The sequence below is a fragment of the Hyla sarda genome, chromosome 1 (assembly GCF_029499605.1).
Source record: "Hyla sarda isolate aHylSar1 chromosome 1, aHylSar1.hap1, whole genome shotgun sequence".
Lineage (NCBI taxonomy): Eukaryota > Metazoa > Chordata > Amphibia > Anura > Hylidae > Hyla > Hyla sarda.
In genome coordinates, this window is record NC_079189.1 from 99,309,271 (window position 1) to 99,333,443 (window position 24,173).

The window sequence follows — 24,173 nt, forward strand, 5'->3', positions numbered from 1 at the left end:
CTTTTATAGGATTCATTTTACTTTAGAGTCCAACCAATAGCACATTGGACCTACTTTCGCCTTAAAGGGGTATACCGGTAGAATTATAATTTTTTTTTTTTAAATCAACTGGTGCCAGAAAGTTAAACATATTTGCAAATTACTTCTGTTAAAAATGTTTACCCTTCTAGTACTTTTTAGCAGCTGTATGATACAGAGGAAATTCTTTTCTTTTTGAATATATTTTTTGTCTTGTCCACAGTGCTCTTTTCTGACACCTGATGCCCGTATCAAAAACTGTCCAGAGCAGGAGAAAATCCCTATAGCAAACCTATGCTGCTCTGAACAGTTCCTGATACAGGCATCAGGTGTCAACAGAGATGTCACGATTCGGCTTACAGGTTGTGGATCCACTGTGTCAGCGAGGGATTGGCGTGGCCCGTGCCGGTGGACCGGTTCTAAGTGGCTACTGGTGTTCACCAGAGCCCGCCGCAAAGCGGGATGGTCTTGCTGCGGCGGTAGCAACCAGGTCGTATCCACTAGCAACGGCTCAACCTCGCTGACTGCTGAGAAGGCGTGGGACAGAAGGACTAGGCAGAGGCAAGGTCAGACGTAGCAGAAGGTCGGGGCAGGCGGCAAGGTTCGTAGTCAATATGGATAGCAGGAGATCAGGTAACACAGGCTTGGACAACACTAAACGCTTTCACTGGCACAAGGCAACAAGATCCGGCAAGGGAGTGCAGGGGAAGTGATGTGATATAGCCAGGGAGCAGGTGGAAGCTAATCAGGCTAATTGGGCCAGGCACCAATCATTGGTGCACTGGCCCTTTAAGTCTCAGAGAGCTGGCGCGCACGCGCCCTAGAGAGCGGAGCCGCGCGCGCCAGCACATGACAGCCGGGGACCGGGACGGGTAAGTGACTTGGGATGCGATTCGCGAGCGGGCGCGTCCCGCTATGCGAATCGCATCCCGCCGGCAATGTCAGTGCAGCGCTCCCGGTCAGCGGGTCTGACCGGGGCGCTGCAGGGAGAGAGACGCCGTGAGCGCTCCGGGGAAGAGCAGGGACCAAGAGAGCGTAACAAGAGAGCACTGTGGACAAGACAAAAAAGAAATTAAAAAAGAAAATAATTTCCTCTGTAGCATACAGCTGTTTAAAAGCACTGGAAGGAAAACTATTTTTTAATAAAAATAATTTACAAATCTGTTTAACTTTCTGGCACCAGTTGAATTAAAAAAAAAAAAATTTCCACCGGAGTACCCCTTTAACCCCTTAACGACGCAGGACGTATATTTACGTCCTGCGCCGGCTCCCGCGATATGAAGCGGGATCGCGGCGCGATCCCGCATCATATCGCGTCGGTCCCGGCGCTAATCAACGGCCGGGACCCGCGGCTAATACCACACATCGCCGATCGCGGCGATGTGTGGTATTAACCCTTTAGAAGCGGCGGTCAAAGCTGACCGCCGCTTCTAAAGTGAAACTGAAAGTATCCCGGCTGCTCAGTCGGGCTGTTCGGGACCGCCGCGGTGAAATCGCGGCGTCCCGAACAGCTGATCGGACACCGGGAGGGCTCTTACCTGCCTCCTCGGTGTCCGATCAACGAATGACTGCTCCGTCCCTGAGATCCAGGCAGGAGCAGTCAAGCGTCGATAATGCTGATCACAGGCGTGTTAATACACGCCTGTGAGCAGGATGAGAGATCAGTGTGTGCAGTGTTATAGGTCCTATAACACTGCAAAAAAAAAGTAAAAAAAAGTGTTAATAAAGGTCATTTAACCCCTTCCCTAATAAAAGTTTGAATCACCCCCCTTTTCCCATAAGAAAAATAAAACAGTGTAAAAAAAATAAAAATAAACATATGTGGTATCGCCGCGTGCGTAAATGTCCGAACTATAAAAATATATCATTAATTAAGCCGTACGGTCAATGGCGTACGCGCAAAAAAAATTCCAAAGTCCAAAAAAGCGTATTTTGGTAACTTTTTATAACATTAAAAAATGAATAAAAAGTGATCAAAAAGTCAGATCAAAACAAAAATCATACCAATAAAAACTTCAGATCACGGCGCAAAAAATGAGTCCTCATACCGCCCCGTACGTGGAAAAATAAAAAAGTTATAGGGGTCAGAAGATGACATTTTTAAATGTATAAATTTTCCTGCATGTAGTTATGATTTTTTCCAGAAGTGCGACAAAATCAAACCTATATAAGTAGGGTATCATTTTAACCGTATGGACCTACAGAATAATGATAAGGTTTAATTTTTACCGAAATATGCACTGCGTAGAAACGGAAGCCCCCAAAAGTTACAAAATGGCATTTTTTTTCGATTTTGTCGCACAATGATTTTTTTTTCCGTTTCGCCGTGCATTTTTGGGTAAAATGACTAATGTCACTGCAAAGTAGAATTGGCGATGCAAAAAATAAGCCATAATATGGATTTTTAGGTGGAAAATTGAAAGGGTTATGATTTTTAAAGTTAAGGAGGAAAAAACGAAAGTGCAAAAACGGAAAAACCCTGAGTCCTTAAGGGGTTAAGCACTGCAACAGTTCCTAACCTGAGGTTCAGGGGAGTAACTATAGGAGGTGCAGATGTAACAGTTGCATTGAGGCTCTGGTGTCTAAGGGGACCCCAAGGCACATCTGCTCCAGAACAGACCAGTATTAAATATGGCACATCTGCTCCATAACAGACCAGTATTAAATATGGCACATCTGCTCCATAACAGACCAATATTATACATGGCCCTGTTGTAGATTTTGCATCAGGGCCCAGAATATACAAGTTGACTCTTATAGGTTTAAGTAGGTGGTGAAAACCTTCTGCAGGAATATCGGACCATGAGGACAGGAAAGATTTTTCTGCTTTGTGCAAAATAGAATAAGGTCCTGACATGTTCTGAAAAGCTTGCTCTACCTCTCCCCAGAAATGCTCTATAACAGTGGTTCCCCTCTTAATTGGAAAAATGAAATATGATTTTTTTCAAATTCAAAACATAGGAGGTATATATTTAAGTAAATATTTATACATAGGTGCACAAAATGAACAAAACCATTAAGAACAAAGAACAAAACCATGAAAACATGATTTTCACATAAAAACATAATTAATATTTACTGCAAATCACTGTGACTTCTGCTGTTGTCTTTCAGAGACCAGTTCAGAAATGAGCGGCTTTACCTTGGCAAGTGCCACTCTCATGTCATTTTCACAACAATGACAGTGTTCCCCCACATTAGGCAGGCAGTGTTCCCCCACATTAGGCAGGCAGTGTTCCCCCACATTAGGCAGGCAGTGTTCCCCCACATTAGGCAGGCAGTGTTCCCCCACATTAGGTAGACAGTTCCCCCACATTAAGTTGGCAGTGTTCCCCCATATTAGGTTGGCAGTGTTCCCCCACATTAGGCAGACAGTGTTTCCCCCACATTAGGCAGACAGTGTTCCCCCACATTATGAAGACAGAGTTCCCGCACATTAGGCAGGCAGTGTTCCCCCACATTAGGCAGGCAGTGTTCCCCCACATTAGGCTGGCAGTATGTTCCCCCACATTAGGTGCAATATAGTCCCCCACATTAAGCTGGCAGTATGTTCCCCCACTTTAGGTGCAATATAGTCCCCCACATTAAGCTGGCAGTATGTTCTCCCACATTAGGTGCAATATAGTCCCCCCACATTAGGTGCAATATAGTCCCCCACATTAGGCCGACAGTATGTTCCCCCACATTAGGTGCAATATAGTCCCCCACATTAGGCCGGCAGTATGTTCCCCCACATTAGGTGCAATATAGTCCGCCATATTAGGCTGGCAGTATGTTCCCCCACATTAGGTGCAATATAGTCCCCCACATTAAGCTGACAGTATGTTCCCCCACATTAGGTGCAATATAGTCCCCCACATTAGGCCGGCAGTATGTTCCCCCACATTAGGTGCAATATAGTCCCCCACATTAAGCTGGCAGTATGTTCCCCCACATTAGGTGCAATATAGTCCCCCCACATTAGGCCGGCAGTATGTTCCCCCACATTAAGTGTTTTATAGTCCCCCACATTAGGCTCGCAGTATAGTCCCCCACATTATGTTGGCAGTATAGTTCCCCCCACATTAGGTGCAGTATGTTCCCCCACAGACATACAGCCTCCAGCCATACAGTATGGCTGGAGGCTGTATGCCTGTGTACTGCCCCACTTCAGTGTTCCGACCACCGCTCCTCGGGTCCGGCCATAGCAGGACCGGAGGATCACTGGTCGGAACACCGAAGCTGTCGCTCCACTGGTAAACACTTACCAACTGCCAGCGCGCGTCCTTCTTGCTTCTTCTTCGCTCCTCCGCACTCTGTTGCCATGGGCGCACGCATGGGACGTGAGTGAACACAGGGATGTGCCAAGGCAAAAACACCCGGCGGGCCTCCCCACCGAACCCCCGAGACTGACTCACCGAACCCCTGGGGTTCGATCGAACCCAGGTTAAGAACCACCACTCTATAAGAATAAAATCTGAGCACTGTAAAGACCAGGGAAGCAAGAAAAACTCACTGTCCATGACTATACAACCCCTGTGACATTGCATTGTCCTTCTGAAAGTGCTGTTTGGTCAAATGTTAAACAGCTACAATAAAGATATGAATTTGATCTGCCATAAGGCTTAGATAAGCCCTACTGTCCAAATGCCCATCCAAGGATAGCTGAGGACCCAGGCTGTGCCAAGAAAACACTTTGCACACTATTAGGTCATTTCCACCAGCCTGAACTGTTCACGCCTGACAGGAAGGCTTGTGCCAAAATGTGACTCTCCCATTAGCATAATGTAACATAAATCTGAATTCATCTGACCAATGTATTTCCTCTGCTCATTGAACCAATATTCAATACAGGACCACCATACTTTGATACTTTTCCTACTATTCACACCATTGCATGAGAAATTCACATAAGGTTTTTGTATGGCTAGTCTAGGCTGACCAGGTCTCATTCTTAGTCACTCAGAGTTCATTTTCCCATTCTATTGTGAACATATACCGAAAATTTGGTATCAGGTGTCTCTAATAAAGTGGTCAAAGTACACAGTGAAATCTTTTCAAAAGACCACCTCTTGTCCAGACCAGATTTTTTGTTACCAATGTTTGGTATATGTATCCTGGCCATTTTCTATGAGAAGACAAACCTCCTAGAAGACTACCTTTTTGTGCACACGTTGGTGGTTATTCTGAAGTGATTTCACTGTATGTTGTTATAAATCAGCTATGGTACACTACTGTATAGTACACAATTCAGCTGCTGAAGAACCTCTTTTTAGGAAAGAGGGATTGATGCATGACAGTTAATCAGTAGCTCACACAAGAGAAGTTACATTCTGTAAAAATGATCTGTGACAGACTGCTATTGCTAGACAATATAAGTATTTCCTGTGTGCTATAACTATATGAATATGACTTGTCATTGTTGTCATATTATTTTTATACAAATGTACTTTTAATGCCATAGTCTACCAAGTGTACGAAAAAACATCAAATGCTGTCCGCTGCCTTCTTCCCTTGTTTCCTATTTCTTGCACAATTAGACAGTATGTGAATATTCAGTTGCAACTCACTTCCATTATGGTTTCCACAGTAGTACAATAAAATGGTAACATTAAGTGATCTGATTCCCATGAGAAATTACTATACTTTCATGGATATGTACTCTCTAATACCAAACCAATTGTGCAGAGGATTAACAATGTTACCATAGTGATTTGTAATATTCTCTATTCATGTTATTGTCATCTCTGTACACTAGAAATCTGCAAACTGTAACCCCTCGTGGGCAGGGTCATATCTGCCGCTGTACTAGATACTTATTTACAGACGTAGCAGAGTTAATAGTCAGACTTGGTGGGATAGCATAGTTTACATGTTATGATGTTACTTTCATCTGCAACAAATTTTGCCATGTTGCCCAGACACGTCAAAAGTTTAGATCGCACAGGGTCTCACTCCTGAGACCTGCTGCGGTCGCAAGCTACAAACAGGTGAAGTGTGCCGTAGCACGCACCTAACTCCCAGAGTCAGATTTGGTGGCCAATAAAGAAGGGAAGTGAGCTGCTGCACACTTCACCAGTTTATAACTTGCAATCGCAGCAGGTTTTTAGGACCCAATACAATCTAAACTTTTGACGTGTCTTAACAACATGGCAAAAGTTATTTCAAATGACAGTGACACTTTAACTCTTTTACATCTGCGACTCTTATGCAAGTATGTGTAAATGCAACAGTATTAACAGTCAGACTTGGTGTATGAAGTCATCTAGTTAATACGCTATGACTCAAAAAACATATCCTCTTATACGGCTCCCCTATAGAGATGCATGGAGGGGGCGTGTTGGCCACAGCTTGGTGTTGTGGTCGACAAATTGCATTCGTGCAGAGATCCAGATCCAGAAGATAGTGAGTGGTTCCAGTGGCTGGACCTCCTGGTATTTGACCCTGCGGATATGGGATACATTTTTTGATATTGGACTACTCCTTTCACTCTGCTACATATACAGACGATAATTATTGTGCCTGTGTATTCTCTTCTGTTACACAATGAACTCATTTTCATAAGTATAGAATCCTTAAATAAATGGCAATTTTAAAGAAATAATATGGTTATCTATTAATAACATATTGTTTGTAAAATAATCTAAGGCTTTGTTCCGAAAAACTGCTGTGTGCGGGCATAATATGTTGGCGATAGGATCACACAGGAATGCGCCATCTCATAGACAGCTATGCATTCTGTGCAGACTCCGCACAAAGAATGAACGTGTTCATTCCATGTGCTGACACGGAAAATTGAGTTTCCATGCTGGAGACATCTGGCACAGAAATTCCCCCTTGTGCACAGCGCAGCAGAATCCCATTGAAGTCAATGGGACTCTGCTGCAGTGGAATCTCCGTGCCAATGTGAACATGGCCTAATAGTTCAAAATATAAATTATACCCAACATTGCACTAGAGGTTCAGTTAAAGTGTAGCTCCCACCATCCATTTTTTTTTGCCCCCCGCTACGGCACTAGCCCGTTCCCTCCTCCCCCCCGCCCCGCATACCCCGTTCCCTCATTACACTTGCAGTTACTGCGCAGAGTCCGGCAGCGGGCGTGCAGGGACAGTGGCGGCAACGAGGCGGCGGCGGTGATGTGCGGGAGGAGTGGCCTCCCAGCCAGTGGCCGGGGAGCCAATGCGCTCGCTCCTGCCTGTCTGATTGACAGGCAGGGAGCGAGTGCAGCCTAACTGAAAAAGGACTGATTGTCACTCCAAAATCAGTCCTTTTTCAGTGGCCGTTTTTTAAATGTAAATTAAACATTTTTAATGAAAAAAATAAAATAAAAGTATATTAGAGATATGTTGTAGTACATAAGTACTACAACATATCAAAAAATAAAGTTGATGACAGTGCCCATTTAAGGCTTTTGTTCTATTTGGTGTAAGTGAATAGTGCTATAACAACCATTAGTACAATGGGCACTACAACAGAGCCTAGTGAATTCCATTAAAGGTCAATACACCAGATAGTGTTATCCGCCATATTACAGATCCATCTCATGGTTACAATTATAAATGGAAGCCACAATGCAGATGTGAAGAGAGGTTAAGTAGAAAATATTTGGTTTTGTTCAAGAAGGTTTCCACATTAGCAGGGTTATAACCACTGAAATTGTGCTTCAACTTGATGTTATTATGTCCCAAACATACTTTGTACTGACAAGTAGTGTTGCTCGCGAATATTCGAAATGCAAATTTTATTCTCGAATATCGCATATTCGCAAATTTGTGAATATTTGAGAATATAGCACTATATATTCGTAATTACGAATATTCGTATATATTTTTTTTATTATTTTTTTTCACAGTACACATCACAGTGATCACCCTTCTCTGCTTCCAGCTTGTGTGGTGTAAAGAAGGCTCTAATACTACTGTGTGAGACTGGGCGCAAATTGTCGCATATGCGACAATTTGCATATGCTAATTCTCGCATATGAAAATTTTCACTTATGCTAATTTTTGTATATGCTAATTTTCGCGTATGCTAACTTTCGCATACGCTAATTTTTGCATATGCGAAAATAAAACGCGAATATTACGAATATGCGAATTTAGCGAATATATGATGAATATTCGTCCATATATTCACGAAATATCACAAATTCAAATATGGCCTATGCCGCTCAACACTACTGACAAGGAACAACAATTCTGAAACAGTGCAGTCTACAGATGTAGGTCTCTGAACTGGCTGATCAAGGGCTTCAAGGGTTTGGACAATGACTTTCAGGGTGGCGATATACAAGTGGCATTGGATAATTTTCTCTGCCTGAAGAAAGAGTTTGAAGAAATATATTTTTAAGACCCTTTTACATGGGTCTATTGTGGAAAATGAGAATTTGCAGCTGCGCATTACTCTGTATTTCACTGTCTACCTGTATAAATCAGCAGATACAGCATGATAGGTCAACGAAACAACATTCAACACGGCATTGGGCCAGCATATCACTACTATGCCATAACATAAGATTATGAACGTAGCTGGCAATTTGCCTTGGTATATTGTATGTGCTTTGAGCTGTCAATTTACTAATGTGTAGTCAAATATTTATGATTATCATGAATAAGAGAAATTGGAGGGATCCGCACCAATGTTCAAGAGACAAATACTGGACACCATTCAATATATCTGTATATTAATCGCGGACACAATTTAGTGATGGTAGAACAGACTTGGCAGGTTTCAGGTTAGCACAGAATGAGACTGAATTGTATTTAAAAGGATCAATGGAGAAGTAAATATGTCAATCCGACCAAATCCAAATCAGACCATGAACAACATCTGCGTGGTAGATTTCTCACATACTCCAATGATATATTTGGCTTCCTTTGAAATTGATCTTAGCCTGTGAGATACCAAACTAAATCGTGAGCGCGCTTTGGGACAGGGCTTGAAGAGAAGGGACATTGGGGGAGATTTTCAAAACCTGTCCAGAGGAAAAGTTATTGAGTCACCCATAGATACCAATCGGATTGCTTCTTTCATTTCTGAAAAGGCCTGTGAAAAATGAAAGAAGCGATCAGATAGGTTGCCATGGGCAACTCAGCAAATTTTCCTCTGGACAGCTTTTCATAAATCTTCCCCATTATCCCTGTGGAGGACGGATTCCATTTCCATTTAGAAAATTTCGCAGTGAAATTCTGGACTCTGGCGAAAGAAAAAACATGTTCTTTCAGCGGAATTCAGCACAGACCACATTGTCATTAATGTCCGCAAGGTTATAGCGCAATTGATTTCAGTGGCGCCTGTTAAACATGGAATCTTCACCAATGGGCCCTAAATAAATAACAAATAAACATGATGCTACAAGAGGGATTGGGGAGATTTATTCTTACTCTCTTTAAACCTGACCAGGCAGGCATAAGATGAGTCACATTTATCATAGTGGCACAAGCTGTGTAATAGACTTTGTACATATTGCTAGATATGTTGGAAACTTGTCTTTCTCTTATGCCACCAAATGGTTGACCTACTTTAGACCAATAATTTGTTCCAAAATGATATAGCTCACCATTAAAGTGGTAAACATTTTTTTTTTACAAATCAACTAGTGCAGGAAAGTTAAACAGATTTGTAAATTACTTCTATATAAAAATCTTAATCCTTACAGTTCTTACCAGCTGCTGTATATTTCTGAGAAAGTTGTGTAGTTCTTTCCAGTCTGAACACAGTGCTCTCTGCTGACACCTCTGTCCATGTCCGGAGCAGGATAGGTTTGCTATTGGAAATTTGCTTCTTCTCTGGACAGTTCCTGACATGGACAGAGGTGTCAGCAGACAGAGGTGTATTCAACTTCCTCTGTAGCATACAGCAGCTGATAAACACTGGAAGGATTAAGAATTTTTAATAGAAGTAATTTACCAATCTGATTAACTTTCTGGAGCTAGCTGACATGAAAAAAAAAAATTTCTTAGCCAAGCCCAATTTATAGACAATGGCCCTGATTTACTATTGTAAACCTGACATGTTTTGTCGGGTTGTGTGCCAGATTCTGGTGCATTGCACCAGAATTTTGTCTCATTGCACCAGAATTCTGTCTCATTGCACCAGAAATGAAAAAAAAAAAAAAAAAAAAAAAAACAGACCAAATCTCCTTTTTTACTGAGAAAACCTAAAAAAGGGATGTGGCCGTCGGGAAAAGGGGGTGTGGTCACATAAAAGGGGGTGTGTTCCCAACATTTTCACAAAAACCCAACATATTTTCTAAGGTTTCCAGAGAAAATATGATGAAACTTAGCTGAGGAAAACTTGACAGATCAGAGCATATGCAAAAAAGCAAAATGTAGGGAAACCTTAGTAAATACCGGGGGGGGAATTGTAGGGAATTAAAACCCACAAAGAAAACTATAGTCCACTCTTAGTATATTAGGGCCAATGTGGGACATTTATCTCAGTGTAGGTGCACTGATTTTATACACAGGTTTTGATGGTGTAGTTAGAGTGTACATGCACCAAATGTATTAAATTATCCAGGGCTTGTGATCAATGGGGAATTATACATTTTTGTAAAATTTCACTTCAGAACATCACTTTGTACAACTCCCTTCTCTGAGACTTTTGTGCAACGTTTTACAGCTGCTGTCTACAGCCAACTTTGCAAGCCAGGTTTGGGCTGGTGTAGGTTTTTTGTGTAATTGAAAGCTGTGCAACAAATATGCAACTTTTATTTTGAAAAGTCGCACGTTGTAAATCACTGACTACTCCAACGTAAAAGGAAGAACCTGTGTAAAACATCTGTTCTGAGAGAAATTAGGCAGACTAGCGTACATCAAAAAATCACACAATTTGTTGCAATTGTGAGTCTGCGACATTACAGCGGTAAATATACACACAAAACCTGTGTAAATGCCTTGATAAATGCCCCAACTATTTTTAGATCTGCCTGGTGTGGCATTAAAAGTGTCTAAAACACATCATAAATCAGACCCAAGGCTTCATGTATGAACGATTTAGCATTTTGCTTAAGCAAGAATTCTGTTGCATTTTGCTTAGTAAATTCCCTTGTTGTATTTGTAACTGCTGAGTGCAGAAACTGTCTAAGTGCACACATGACAATATCCAGTTAGTTCTGGAAATAGATGCCTCAACCGCTTTGTGTTTTACCATTTCACTGGTCTAAATTGTCATTTCTAACAAGAGTTAAATAAAATATGGGTCCATCTTTCTTGCTTTATGAATGTAAGCACTGCTTTGGAATAAGCTCTTACAGAAGAATTGCTGTAAAAACTATGACTGATCCTAGCAAATGTCACAAACAGATTAGGAAAATGCTCAGTATCAAGCTAAAATCAGTATTAATCAAAAGACCTTGATAATTTAGACACTCCAGAGACCTCCTAGGACTACAGTCAGAAATGCCCTCAAGATAAAGTATCAACCTGAAAAGAGCTACATGGTTAAGACTGGTGAATTCTGCTTCAGCTGACAATAAACATTCATCTGGAACTGCAAGTTCACTCAACCAGCACCATCATTTAAAGGATGAGGCTGCCAGGGTCTGGAAAAATAAATAAAACCAATGTTTAAAGAGTATCAAGTGCAGAATTTATCGCTTCTCATATTCTTTTTCATTTTCTTTATTTTTTCTTAGTTCTTTGCTACCTCTTATGTCTCTGCTTATCTTTCTTTTACTCTCTTTTTGCTATGTCCTTATATCCCCCGATCTACTTCCAAGCATTCTTTACTTTTCTCCTTCCATTTATTCTGTGCTTGTTCCCACATTTTTATCCTTTTTAATATTTCAGAAATGACAACCCTCTAGGCTGGGTTCTCTTACACTGGCTGCAACTTGGTCAAGAAACAGTTGTGATTAAAATGCAGGTCAACACTGTTTCTTATAGGAGTAGTGCAGTGAAAAATAAGTTATCACCTATCCAGAGGATAGGGGATAAGTTATAGATTGCACGAGGGGGGGGGGGGGGGGGGTGGTAGGGGTCTGCCGGAAATGGCCATTCCAACCCCCGTAGGAAGCCGCAGCTGACACGCCCCCTCCATGTATCTCTATGGGATACATGGAGGGGGTGGGGGGAGTGTGGACCACCACTCCATGCAGGGGTCGGCTTCCCCACTTCCAGCAGACTGCCGGGGCCCCATTCAAGGGATCACGGGCGGTCCCTGCGGTCGGACCCACCCGCGATCTATAACTTATCCCCTATCCTTTGGGTAAAGGATAAGTTATCTTTCACTACATAATTCCTTTAATTGACTTCATATAATGAAGCTTGAATAATTCAGTGCTGGTTCCTTTTTGGCAGCATTGTGCCTATATGTTAGCCTCACTGTAGCTGTTATGTGAGATCTAATCTGAATTAGATCAGAATTTTCCCACTTAGCTTACTCAGCCCTCCTTTTGTAAGATTGTTAAAAAGATTAAAGGGGTTATCCAGGCAAAAATATCTTATCCCCTATCCAAAGGATAAGGCATAAGATGTTTGATCGCAGGGGGCCCGCCGCTGGGACTCCCCGCGATCTCCCTGCAGCACCTGCATTCTATGTTGGGCTGCTTCTCCAAGCTCAGAAACCCGGAGGTTTCAGGGACTGGAGACATGATGTAACGCCACACCCCCTCCATTCATGTATATGGGAGTGGGACATGCCCAAACATGCTGGAAGTTGTCATGTTGAAACAGCTGGAAGCACACTGGTTGGGAAAACATTCCAATAGACACTTCAGCCTAACATTACCCCTGCCCCTTGTGTTATGGATCTAGTTTTTCCAATATATATTTTTCTGTAATAAATTATTATTATGCATCAAAAAAGGTTACATTGATTGTACACAATATGAAAAGGGACATATAAAGCAAGGACTACAAAGACAAAAACTGGATGACCTATACATACATCTGTTCATACATCTGTTGGCATTTCGTCCAAGTATCCATTTCCATGCTGAGAAAGTCCCTCTGGGATTCAGATCAATAGCAAAAAAATAAATAAAGAGAACTAACCAAACCAAAAGAACATGGTGCACTTCACTATATGTCCCAGAGGATATAATTCCATATAAACAATCACGTCAGCATGGAGAAAGGTTCAAAATAAAAGAAAAAGTCAGCAGTTGGAAGGTCAAAATCATTCAAGAAATCACTTGCATTCGGTCTCTTCATCCCCTATATCAGCCGAGTCTCGGCCACTTTAAGTGAGTCTTTCAATGCCTCTAAAGCATCCTATGTATACATTTAATATTTTGCCAGCAGGTGTTGCCTACCCTCTTCAGACATGACCTTCTCAATAAGAATGCTTTGGCTTTTTTTTCAGGGTCCTTAAAGGAGTAGTCCTGTGGTGAACCAAGTGGTGAACAACTTATCCCTTACCCTAAGGATAGGGGATAAGTTTGAGATTGCTGGGGGTCCGACCGCTGGGGCCCCCTGCAATCTCCTGTTCGGAGCCCCGACAGCCCGTGGGAAGGGGGCGTGTCGACCTCTGCTCGAAGCGGCGGCTGACACGCCCCCTCAATACAACTCTATGGCAGAGCCGAAGCGCTGCCTTCGGCAATCTCCGGCTCTGCCATAGAGATGTATTGAGGAGGCGTGTCGGCCGCCGCTTCGTGCGGAGGTCGACACCCGCTATCTGGCCGGAGAGCATGGCCCCCGTACAGAGAGATTGCAGGGGGGCCCAGCGGTCGGACCCCCCGCGATCTCAAACTTATCCCCTATCCTTAGGATAGGGGATAAGTTTTTCACCACTGGACTACCCCTTTAAATGTCTCTACGAAATCAAAGTGTAGTAACTATAAAGAAAAAACAACCATAAAGGAAAAAAAAACAGATACTCAAGTGATCAGATGCATATGAAGAAGGAGAAGTTCCTTCATCATATGCATCTGATAACTTGAGTATCTGGTTGTTTCTTCTTTATGGCTCTATTAACCACTGTATGCATAATATCTGGTCCTGCTCCTATGTATTAATGTAATTAATTAAGATTGCCTTGGTTACTTACCTAATAGCGTATTGGGACTCTGTGGAGTATGTTACCTACCCAACATTACATTAAGATTCTCTGGAGTATGTGCATGTTTTTATTAAGTTAAACACACTGCATTAGAGACGCATATAACACTTCTCATTGGATGTTAAGCTGTGACTCACTGCATTATTGATGTGTTTACCTACCTAGCAGTGGTCACATCTTGTTTAACTTAACCAGTTTGCTGCAGCGTATGTGTACTCTATTGACCTTGTTGTAAATTACACCTACAGTACACCAATCTGTACCATCTAAATATGACATCCACAGTTTACCAGCTTGTATTATATTTATTACATCACTTTATGGGCATCTACTGGCGAGGCTGAGCTATGGGCAGATATATATATAACACCTTATGTGGGGAGGTGGTTGTTTTATGGTTAATAGAGTGTAGGGACTGGGCCGGTTAGGGAGTCAGTATACTACTTAGCTCGTGAGTTAGTATACATAGGGACAGCCTAGCAGATCAGACTAGGTTCCAGTGTGGGACTGTCCTTATAAGGACATCAATTCCGCCTAGGCATAGGGCCTAGTGTAGTCCTTATTGTAGGGGCTAATATGTTCTGCCCCCTCCCACCCAGTTGTCCCTTCCTGTGCCACAATCTCATCGGCTAGGGCCTAATAGTTATCACCAGATACCAGTGGTAATTTTTATCTTAACATTACTCTCCTGTGTTATCTTTTTTTCCCAATATTTTATTCTGTAGTTTAACTGGAACCATCAAATCATAAACAGAAGGAATATTTCATCTTTGTGCAGCTGCACATGTTGTTTTACATAATCTGAAAATGTGTGAAGGGTAATGACAAAATATGTCTCAGTCACCATGAAATACTTTACAGCGACATGATGCACCCGTTTGAGATCGAGTTCTTCCTTCTGCGGCATTACTGTATGTTCTGTACTGCTATGTTCACACGATGGATGCCCAGCAGTATAATCCCATTGTTTTCAATGGGATTCTGCTGCACTGTTCACATAGCAGAATTTCCATGCTGGAAACATCTGGCACAGAATTTCAAATTCCGGTGTCCGCAAAAAGAATACACATGTCCATTCTTTCTGTGGCCACCGCACTGAAATGCACATATCCGAGCAGTCCTGCCTGCACCCTACTGTCAGGGGAATGTCCGCACGTAGATTTTCTGTGCGGACATTCCCCCATGTGAACATAGCCTAAATGTCATAAATAAACTTGCAGCATTTCTAGGTTAAATGTCACAACCTATCCAATGTAATGTGCACACAAAAGGAACAAAATAGAATACACAAATTACATCACTGAACTTTTTTAGTGGCAATGACACTGCCTTCACTTTCAGGATGAGTACAATGCTGACTTTCCTACAGGAATCTACTAAAATGTATGTTGTATAATATAACACAAAAACATAAAAGCCTCATAGCTGCAAAGGAATCTATTCTTAAAATGGTCACTGTTTAAGGTACTAGACTGAATGTCTGTGTGTTTATTTACTCATCCAAACAGCAACCCATGCTATACAAAAACACATAGGAAAAAAGAGAGAAGAGGCGGAGGCGCTCCCTGTGGAGTAAAATCACTTCAATATGGAGGGAAGAAGGGGGGGGGGAAAGATCACCGCTCACCCAGCATAGTTGTGTAGCCCATACACAACAATGGAGATCGCGTAAATTAACAATCCGAGATCTGCAGCCTTCCAGATGTAAACAGTAATAGACAGAGTGGGCTTCTGGTTCAGGAATTAATCGGCCCTGACCGGGATTAGGACACCAAACAGGTAGGATACCTTCAAGGAGGGATTTATTGTGAGTAATGTGAATTACCTACAATAAATCCCTCCTTGAAGGTATCCTACCTGTTTGGTGTCCTAATCCCGGTCAGGGCCGATTAATTCCTGAACCAGAAGCCCACTCTTTCAAAAACACATAGGGACACATATCATAAAATAGACGGGGGACAGTATAGAATGTCACTGCTTTTTTACAAATAATTTCTAAAGAAATATTTATAAAATACATAAAATACCTACCACCATGGATGTATAGTTTCATCCCCAGGATCACCAGTCCAAAGGTTCTGAGTCACTGAGTCCCTGAATACATAATAACAGCCTGAAACAATAAACAGAAAGATGTATTGGTTTTCTGTACATACAATATTATAATTTTTATTTGACTTACACACGGGTAGTGTTACTGTACAATGTGCATATATGGTCTGTTCAGTTCGGATAAGCTGGAATTAGACAGAGCTCTCTTCCTAGAATCCAATAATGGGCGACTACTGCGAGTGGATCAGCAGTTAGGTGGATGGGGTGTTCTTAATTTTTCTATCATGTGTATATAATTATTAATTACTTGTTATAATGTTACCTTTTTATACATGATACTCATTTTCATAATTTATCAGCATTTAACATGTACTTTGAGATGTCTTTTTAATGGTGAACAATGCAATAGATCTATGTACACAGGATATTAATTCAAGTAATAACATTTGGGGGGAATTCACATATTATCCAATTTGTGCATGGGTGCATTTGTTATGTCTGTAACTGAGTTAAATTTGGACTGGCTTCATGGCTTTAGCTTTTTCTCGTACTAGCATTACATTCTTTATACAAGCAGTGCGATTTGTGTTCACCTTGGCATCACCCAAGGCTCAAGTCCTGCAGGAACATGTGGGAACTGAGTTCCGGCCCTTTTTCCACAGCAAGTACATCATTCCCATTAGCAGGAGACCTGCAGGACCAGCCCTTGAGTGGAAATCTATTTGGTGAGTTCCCACACTTTTTTTTACCCAGGAATTGACCCCTGGCTTCATCTCTATGCACATTAGAGAATTTTCATTCGACCGAGATTTAGAAGGCAGTCGGTGCCCATTAAATAAGCCAGCGCTAGGACCACACGAACATTGCCTGTTCATATAGATGGCAATGTACTGTGTCTGGTATTTTGCTAAAATAATTAACATGTTCATTCTCTTGGAAGAGGAATTTCAGCAGCAGAATGCTCCACCACCGAAATTCTATGGTGTGCATTGTGCAGCAGAATCCCATTGACAGCAATGAGCTCTGCTGTACTAAAATTTCCTATAGAAAATTCTGCTCAGAAATTGCGTAGTAAGCATTGACCTTATCAGATAAGGTCTTCATTGGGAGTTATAGCAAAACATGCACAAAATGATCATGTAACTCTTTCAGATATTTTGGGACTTATTTCTGATGGCACATTGTATTTTTCTTTTCAGCATGCATTGTCTCTTTTTTCCCATTGTGCTAAGGGCTAAATATATTTTCATGAGGCTAAGTTTCAACTTGTTTTTTTGGGGGTTTTTTTCTGGCAGTTTTTGGAATACTGCCACTGCAGTTTTTGAGCCAAAGCCAGAAGTGTATTCAAAAGGAATAGGACACATAAAGGAAGGATTTACACTTCTCCTCCCTTATGGATCCACTTCTGACTTTGGCTCAAAAACTGCAGTGGCAGTTTTCCAAAAACTGCCAGAAAAAAATCCAAGTGGAAACTTAGCCTTACACAATTTTTCATAATGGTCTTTACCTGGCCACAAATGCTTAAATAGATGGAAGGAGGTGACATTTACATGGAACCACTTCTGTTTTTCTTTTTGAATACACATTATGATTTTATTAAGGTAATTACTTTTTGCATATATGGTACAGCATTCTTTTTTTTTTATTCACTGGAATTTTTATGCACATTTTTAAGTGGACTTTTTAGTGAATTTTATTACTGCTTTTTTTTCTTTTTAGAACATTCTATTTATCATTGTCTGCATAATCTCAAAACTTTTCACCCTCTTTTGGCTTAGAAAATGCTTTGAGTGTTTGCGCAATTCTTAAAAAAATTGCAATTAATAAACCCCCAACCACTGCAAAAAGCTAACAATGTCATACTTAATTTAAGTAGTTTTCTTGAATGAGTTTAAATGCATTTTACAAAAAATTATAATTTTTTAAATTTTTTGACCCAATGTGTGAAAATGTTTAAGGTTTAATCACAAAAAAATAGGAAAAAAAAGGTGAAAAACCAATTCCTGCAAAAGAGAAGACAACCTGGGCACATCTATTCACTTATAAAGCTTGTCTCACTTGTAGACTATATTAAACAGCTTTCAAATTATGATAGGTTTACATGAAATACTGTCATTATTAACCATCATCTCTCTTTCATCATGTTGGAGAAAAACATCATTAAAAAGCATTTGCAGGTCAAAAAGAAAACTATCTGCGTGAGTTGTGATCTTTGCTCTTTCTGCTCTTTTAATGATACACTAATAAATAATTTAGGACATCAATAAAACAAACGTACATAGGAAAGTCTTGTACTCACCATAAAAATCTATAATATTTTTAAGATCAACAAAGTTACTTTTATATGTCTACAAGGGAAACAAGCACCTTGCAGCTCAATGTCTAGCCAGTACCAGACATATACGTCCCATTTTAGTGTCCTGATGTGTGCTAACAGTAAACAATCTCAAGCAGTGTTATTATCCTGGTGTAGGCTTCTATGTACTATGCTGCAGAAGGTGTGTAGTGTGTGGCAAGCACCTCCTTTCATTGGCCCAGTATATTTACTTTGTGACATTTCCCTCTGGGGTGCTATATCATATGTATGATGTGACTTTTTATTCCAGGACTAACCTTGCTTATTGGACATTCATAAACCTGGTGGTTGGTCTATGGTAGAATTTTTAGGTCCATTCTTTCCCTATATATATGCGGTCTGATATCTTGTTTTGCCCTGTGAGCCTTGGTTGCTAAACCAATTCAAGTGTGATGTCTGTCATCTGGCTATCGTACAATCACAATGTGACAACTTATTGATGGACTATTTATCTCTCTATTTTTTGGTTGCCAAAAGGAGCCATTTAATGTGTATCTGTTAGTTCCCTGATGAATCATAACTCAGTGTCAATTGATAACTAATTGAAGAATACTGTTTATTTTGGGTACATTTGCTACATAATACCCATATATGTATCACTGGTAACAATTGGATACCTCTGCTGATACCTACTAGCGGAAATACCTATATATTCCTTTGTTACATTAGACTAACAATCAAATGTCTGTGAATATTGAAATAAGTGCCTGTAAATCTATTAATATATGGGATAATATGGTGACAGACAATGCACCCATACCCAATTTTCTTTTCTTTTTTTTTTTTTTTTAAGCCTTAGAACCAAGACTTTGAGGACAGTAAACCGGTTGCCATGGTTCACTTTAAGTTGTAGGCACTCATGAACTGGATGAATGTTTTACATGAACAATGCTGTACGTATGCAAATAACCACACTTGAATAAAGTAAATACATGGCCATAAATACAACATAATACAAAGTACTCTTTTCAAACTTTGCTGAGAATCATTGTTTCTTATATGAAATGCAGCTGTCGGCTTATAGCATCATGTTTTGCATAAGTCTGTATGCTATTGCGTTGAGCTGTACCAATTTTAAACAGCACAATGATATTGCTAAAAGAAAACCATTGCCTCTATTCATAACAAGTGCAAATCAAAAAATTTGAATTCTGATAAAAATATGGAATAAGGTAGTTTGCTCATTTTATTACATTTGTCCTATCAGTCACATTATTCCTTTCTACTGTCTACAGACTTACAACACTCCGATACTATTATTGCAGAACAAATTTTTAGTCGATTACAAGCTAAAAAGTGTTAAAAAGTTTTCACCAAAATGCAAAAAAAAACAAACCCTTAAGAGTATGAATTCTGCACACATGATTTATACCTACAGTTGATTGAACTTTTCAAAATAGTTAGGTTTGCGCCATACAGATTGTCTGTGAACCGGCAATGAAATAACCCTCTAAACATGAGTAAAACTGTTACGTTATGCGCTCCGGCCGTACACGCTGGCCGTGAGCACATGGTCCCGTTACCTGCTGCTGCCTGCGGGGCTGGGATTCGCATCGCATGTGCCCGCATGCAAATCCCAGCCCGTCACTTACCTGGTGCTTCTTCTGCCCTGCCTCGTGCCGTGTGCCGGAGCTGTAAGATTTAATGGACCAGTGCGCCCATTAGTGAAGTAACACCTGTAGCTCAATGATGAATTTATCCACCTCCCACACTTCTCTGCTGGATCTTTGTTGCCCTAGTCCCTTAGAGAAAGTGTTCCCTAGAGTTGCCTTGCCATGTATCATATCCTTTGCTCCGTGGCCTGACCTTGCTCCTTTGCTACCTGCCTACTGACCACTTGCTACGTTCCTGACTACGTTACTTTGTTGCCAGCCCTGACCTTCTGCTATCCTGACCACGAGTTGCTTTATCCCTGCTGTGCCTCGAATCTCCTCAGCTGCCTGCTTGGTCCGGCGGATCCACTATCATCAGTACCTAAGAGCTCTAAAGCCCTGTATAACACTGTTGTAACACCCCATGGATGTGGACCCACTGTGCCACAATTGGAAGCCGGCCAGGCAGGCAGAAAGGGGAAAAACTGCCACAAGCGTCAAATGCAACAATGCTGATTAAGGTGTTTATTAGCAGAGCAGATATAGACAACAGCAAGCTAAGATGGCTACAGGTGCAGGCTGGTTAGAGCAAGCTGCTAGCAGACAGGAATAGTGGAGACAATTCAAGTTCATACACATGAGAAACAGGCCAGATTCCAGGGGATGAAGCAAAGGAAAAGTCTAGTATACAGGCAGGATCAGCAGACAAGATAAGCAGGCAGACAGAGACCTTAGCAGTTCATGATACACAACCATTGCTTAGGCCTCACTCAACAGGTGTGGCTTCTTTATATAGGGAGTGCCTTGCAGGGATTGGAAGGGGAACTACTAGGGAGTGCATGCTAGTCCTATACGTTCCAAGCAGCCCCTAGTAGACAGGGTGGAAACAGCAGGAGATACACCAGAGATGGAAGACCAAGAAACACAGCGAACATAGGACACTAAACAAAAGGGTGTACAATGCTGGTAAGAACAAGGACACATGGTATGCCGGTGGTTTCCAACCAGCAGCGTTACAACTGCTAGGTCACCTAGAAATGTAGTCAAGAAGTTTTAAGGCTTTAAGTCAGAGTTATGGCGACATGTGGTAACCCACAGTATCTAACAGTTTGTGTAAGCCCTTTAGGATGCAGGGCATAAATGTAGTTTGAAATGCGCTAAGGAGCAGAGCGCGCTTCATACCCAGTTGATTGCGGCTGCTATTAGCTGCCAGGACCCATAGCTGATGTTGGACATTGCCAAATAGGCCGATGTCCGTCATTAACCATTTAGATGCCGCAATCAAAGTTGATAGTTTCATTGCAGGAAATTAGCTTGCCGGTTATCTCACTGGGCTGATCGAGGCCACTGTCATGAAATTGCAGTGTCCCAATCAGCTGAGAAGGGGGGGAACTCATTTAGTTCAGAAAATACTCCTTTATTCAGCCAGTCTTCAAGGGCTTTAATATCCTTTGAAACAACACAACCCCTTTTAACCCCTTAAGGACACATGACGTACTGGAACGTCATGTGTCCGCTCCTGATCTATAATGCGGGGCGGGCCCGGCCTCTAACAACGGCCGGGACCCGTGGCTAATAGCGCGCAGCATTGATCACGGTGCCGCGCTATTAACCCTTTAGACGCGGCGTTCAAAGTTGAACGCCACATCTAAAGTGAAAGTGAAAGTATGCCGGTTAGCTCAGTGGGCTGTTCGGTATAGCCGTGGCGAAATCGCAGCATCCCAAACAGCTTACAAGACAGCAGGTGGGTCCCTACCTGCCTCCTCGCAGTCTGATCGCCGAATGACTGCTCAGTGTCTGAGATCCAGGCATGAGCAGTCAAGCAGCAGAATCATCAATCACTGGTTTCTTATGAGAAACCAGTGATCAATGTAAAAGATCAGTGTGTGCAGTGTTATAGGTCCCTATGGGACCTATAACACTGCAAAAAGAAAGTGAAAAAAAAAATAAAGTGAATAAAGATCATTTAACCCCTCCCCTATTAAAAGTTTGAATCACCCCCTTTTTCCCATAAAAAAACACAGTGTAAATAAAAATAAACATATATGGTATCGTTGCATGTGGAAATGTTCGAATTATAAAAATATATCGTTAATTAAACCGCACTGTCAATGGCGTACGCGCAAAAAAATTCCAGAGTCCAAAATAGTGCATTTTTGGTCACTTTTTATATAATGAAAAAATGAATAAAAAGCGATCAATAAGTCCCATCAATGCAAAAATTGTACCGTTAAAAACTTCAGATCACGGCGCCAAAATTTAGCCCTCATACCACCCCATACACGGAAATTTTTTACTGCATGAAGTTATGATTTTTTCCAGAAGTACGACAAAATCAAAACTATATAAGTAGGGTATCATTTTAATTGTATGAACCTACAGAATAAAGATAAGGTGTCCTTTTTACCGAAAAATGTACTAAGTAGAAACGGAAGCCCCCAAATTTACAAAACAGCGTTTTTTTTCAATTTTGTCTCACAATGATTTTTTTTTCGTTTCACCGTAGATTTTTGGGCAAAATGACGTCATTACAAAGTAGAGTTGGTGGCGCAAAAAATAAGCCCAAATATGGATTTTTAGGTGCAAAATTTAAAGAGTTATGATTTTTAAATGCAAGTAGCAAAAAACGAAAATGCAAAAATGGAAAAACCCCGGTCCTTAAGGGGTTAAACACCTTTTGTTTACTGATGCTGCTGCTGCTACTGCTACCACAAGGCACCAAGCTGGTACTGCTACCTGTCCTGAGCCTAGGTCTTGGTGGTGTCCACAGAGCTTCTACTGCCATCAAGATGGCTACTGACAGAGGACATGGCAGTGGTATGCTTTACTCTAACCTTTTCTCTGTCAACCATTCCTTTAAAAGACTTTTTTTCCCCCTACATTTTGCACTTTTCCCTACATTTTGCTTTTTGTTCCAACTGCTCTGAGCTGTGGGGTTTTCCAGAGCTCAAATCCACCACATTGTATGTGGAAACATTAGTAAATATGTTGGGATTTTTCAAAAATGTTGGAAACACGCCCCCTTTTTGGTGATTACGCCCCTTTTCCCAGCAGCCACAATCCCTTTTAGGGTTTTCTATGTAAAATGGCAAAAGTTTTTTTGAATGATCGGCACAATTTCTGATGCAGATTGGCGCAATTTAGGTTTACAATAATAAATCAGGGCCCATATGTTTGATTAAACCCAGAAAGTACATGGAAATTGTCCTTAGATGCCCATTCCGTGTTTACTCTCAACACATTTAATGACTACTTATGTTAAAAACAGGTAGAAACACCGTGGGGGAAATTCATCAAAACCTGTACAGAGGAAGAGTGGTACAGTTGCCCATAACAACCAATCAGAGCTGATCAAAATTTTTAAAGAAGCCTGTGAAAAATGAAAGAAGCGATCTCATTTGTTGCTATGGGCAATTGGTCAGCTTTTCCTCTGCACAGGTTTTAATTAATCTCCCCCCATATGTCTAATTAAGTCCAGAAAATACAGACAACTTGGCCTAAAATGAGTATTCCACATTCACTATAAATGATTTTAATGCATATTTATGTTAAACCAAGATAGAAATGCTATTTTCTATTACTACCATGTTTTATTAAACCCAGAAAATACACGTAACCTGGCCTTAATTGCGTATTCCACACTCCCTGTCAAGACTTTAAATGCTTATTTATATTGAAATACAGGTCAGCTCATTGCTTTGTTCAGCTTTCTGAATGTTATAGCTTTTATAGACTCTTTCTGCAGAGACACTGCTGATATCTGTAGTGTACCAAGTGGACACAGTAATGCAGGGAGGTGACAGGAAGTCACTTCTAAGGTTATCCCACTGCTTTGGAATTAGTAGTTTCTCTGTGTACTTCTCTCTCTCTGTTAGCTTTCTCTTGAAGATGGAGGCTGCAATGCAGTGTATAGGGTTATATCAGTCTCTTAAACCTACCAATATGCTGACTCCCTGTTGGCCTTGGAACTGTATGTCATATAATGCAAGCAATGATTGGATAGCCTAGAGTCATGTGATCTTGCTGTTAGCTGCATGGTATGCTGGGCTACCCTAATGTCCTCCCAATATTTCTAGAACTTACTTTCTCCATTCATTCAGAAACCAAAATTCTGTATGTTCCTTATACCTTCTGCTAATAATAACACCAATGCCAAGCTCACACAAGACAA

The 24,173-nt window shown here is 41.2% G+C and overlaps 1 protein-coding gene across 4 annotated transcripts in view; it reads right to left on the minus strand.

The window, feature by feature from the left end:
• The window catches only part of SGCZ (sarcoglycan zeta), a 1,079,134-nt gene that overhangs the window by 762,163 nt on the left and 292,798 nt on the right, over positions 1-24,173 (minus strand). For all 4 annotated transcript variants that reach the window (XM_056558613.1, XM_056558604.1, XM_056558590.1 and 1 more), the window contains one exon: positions 16,034-16,115. The gene's annotated coding sequence lies outside the window, so the exon portion shown is untranslated. The remainder of the gene's footprint in view (positions 1-16,033; positions 16,116-24,173) is intronic.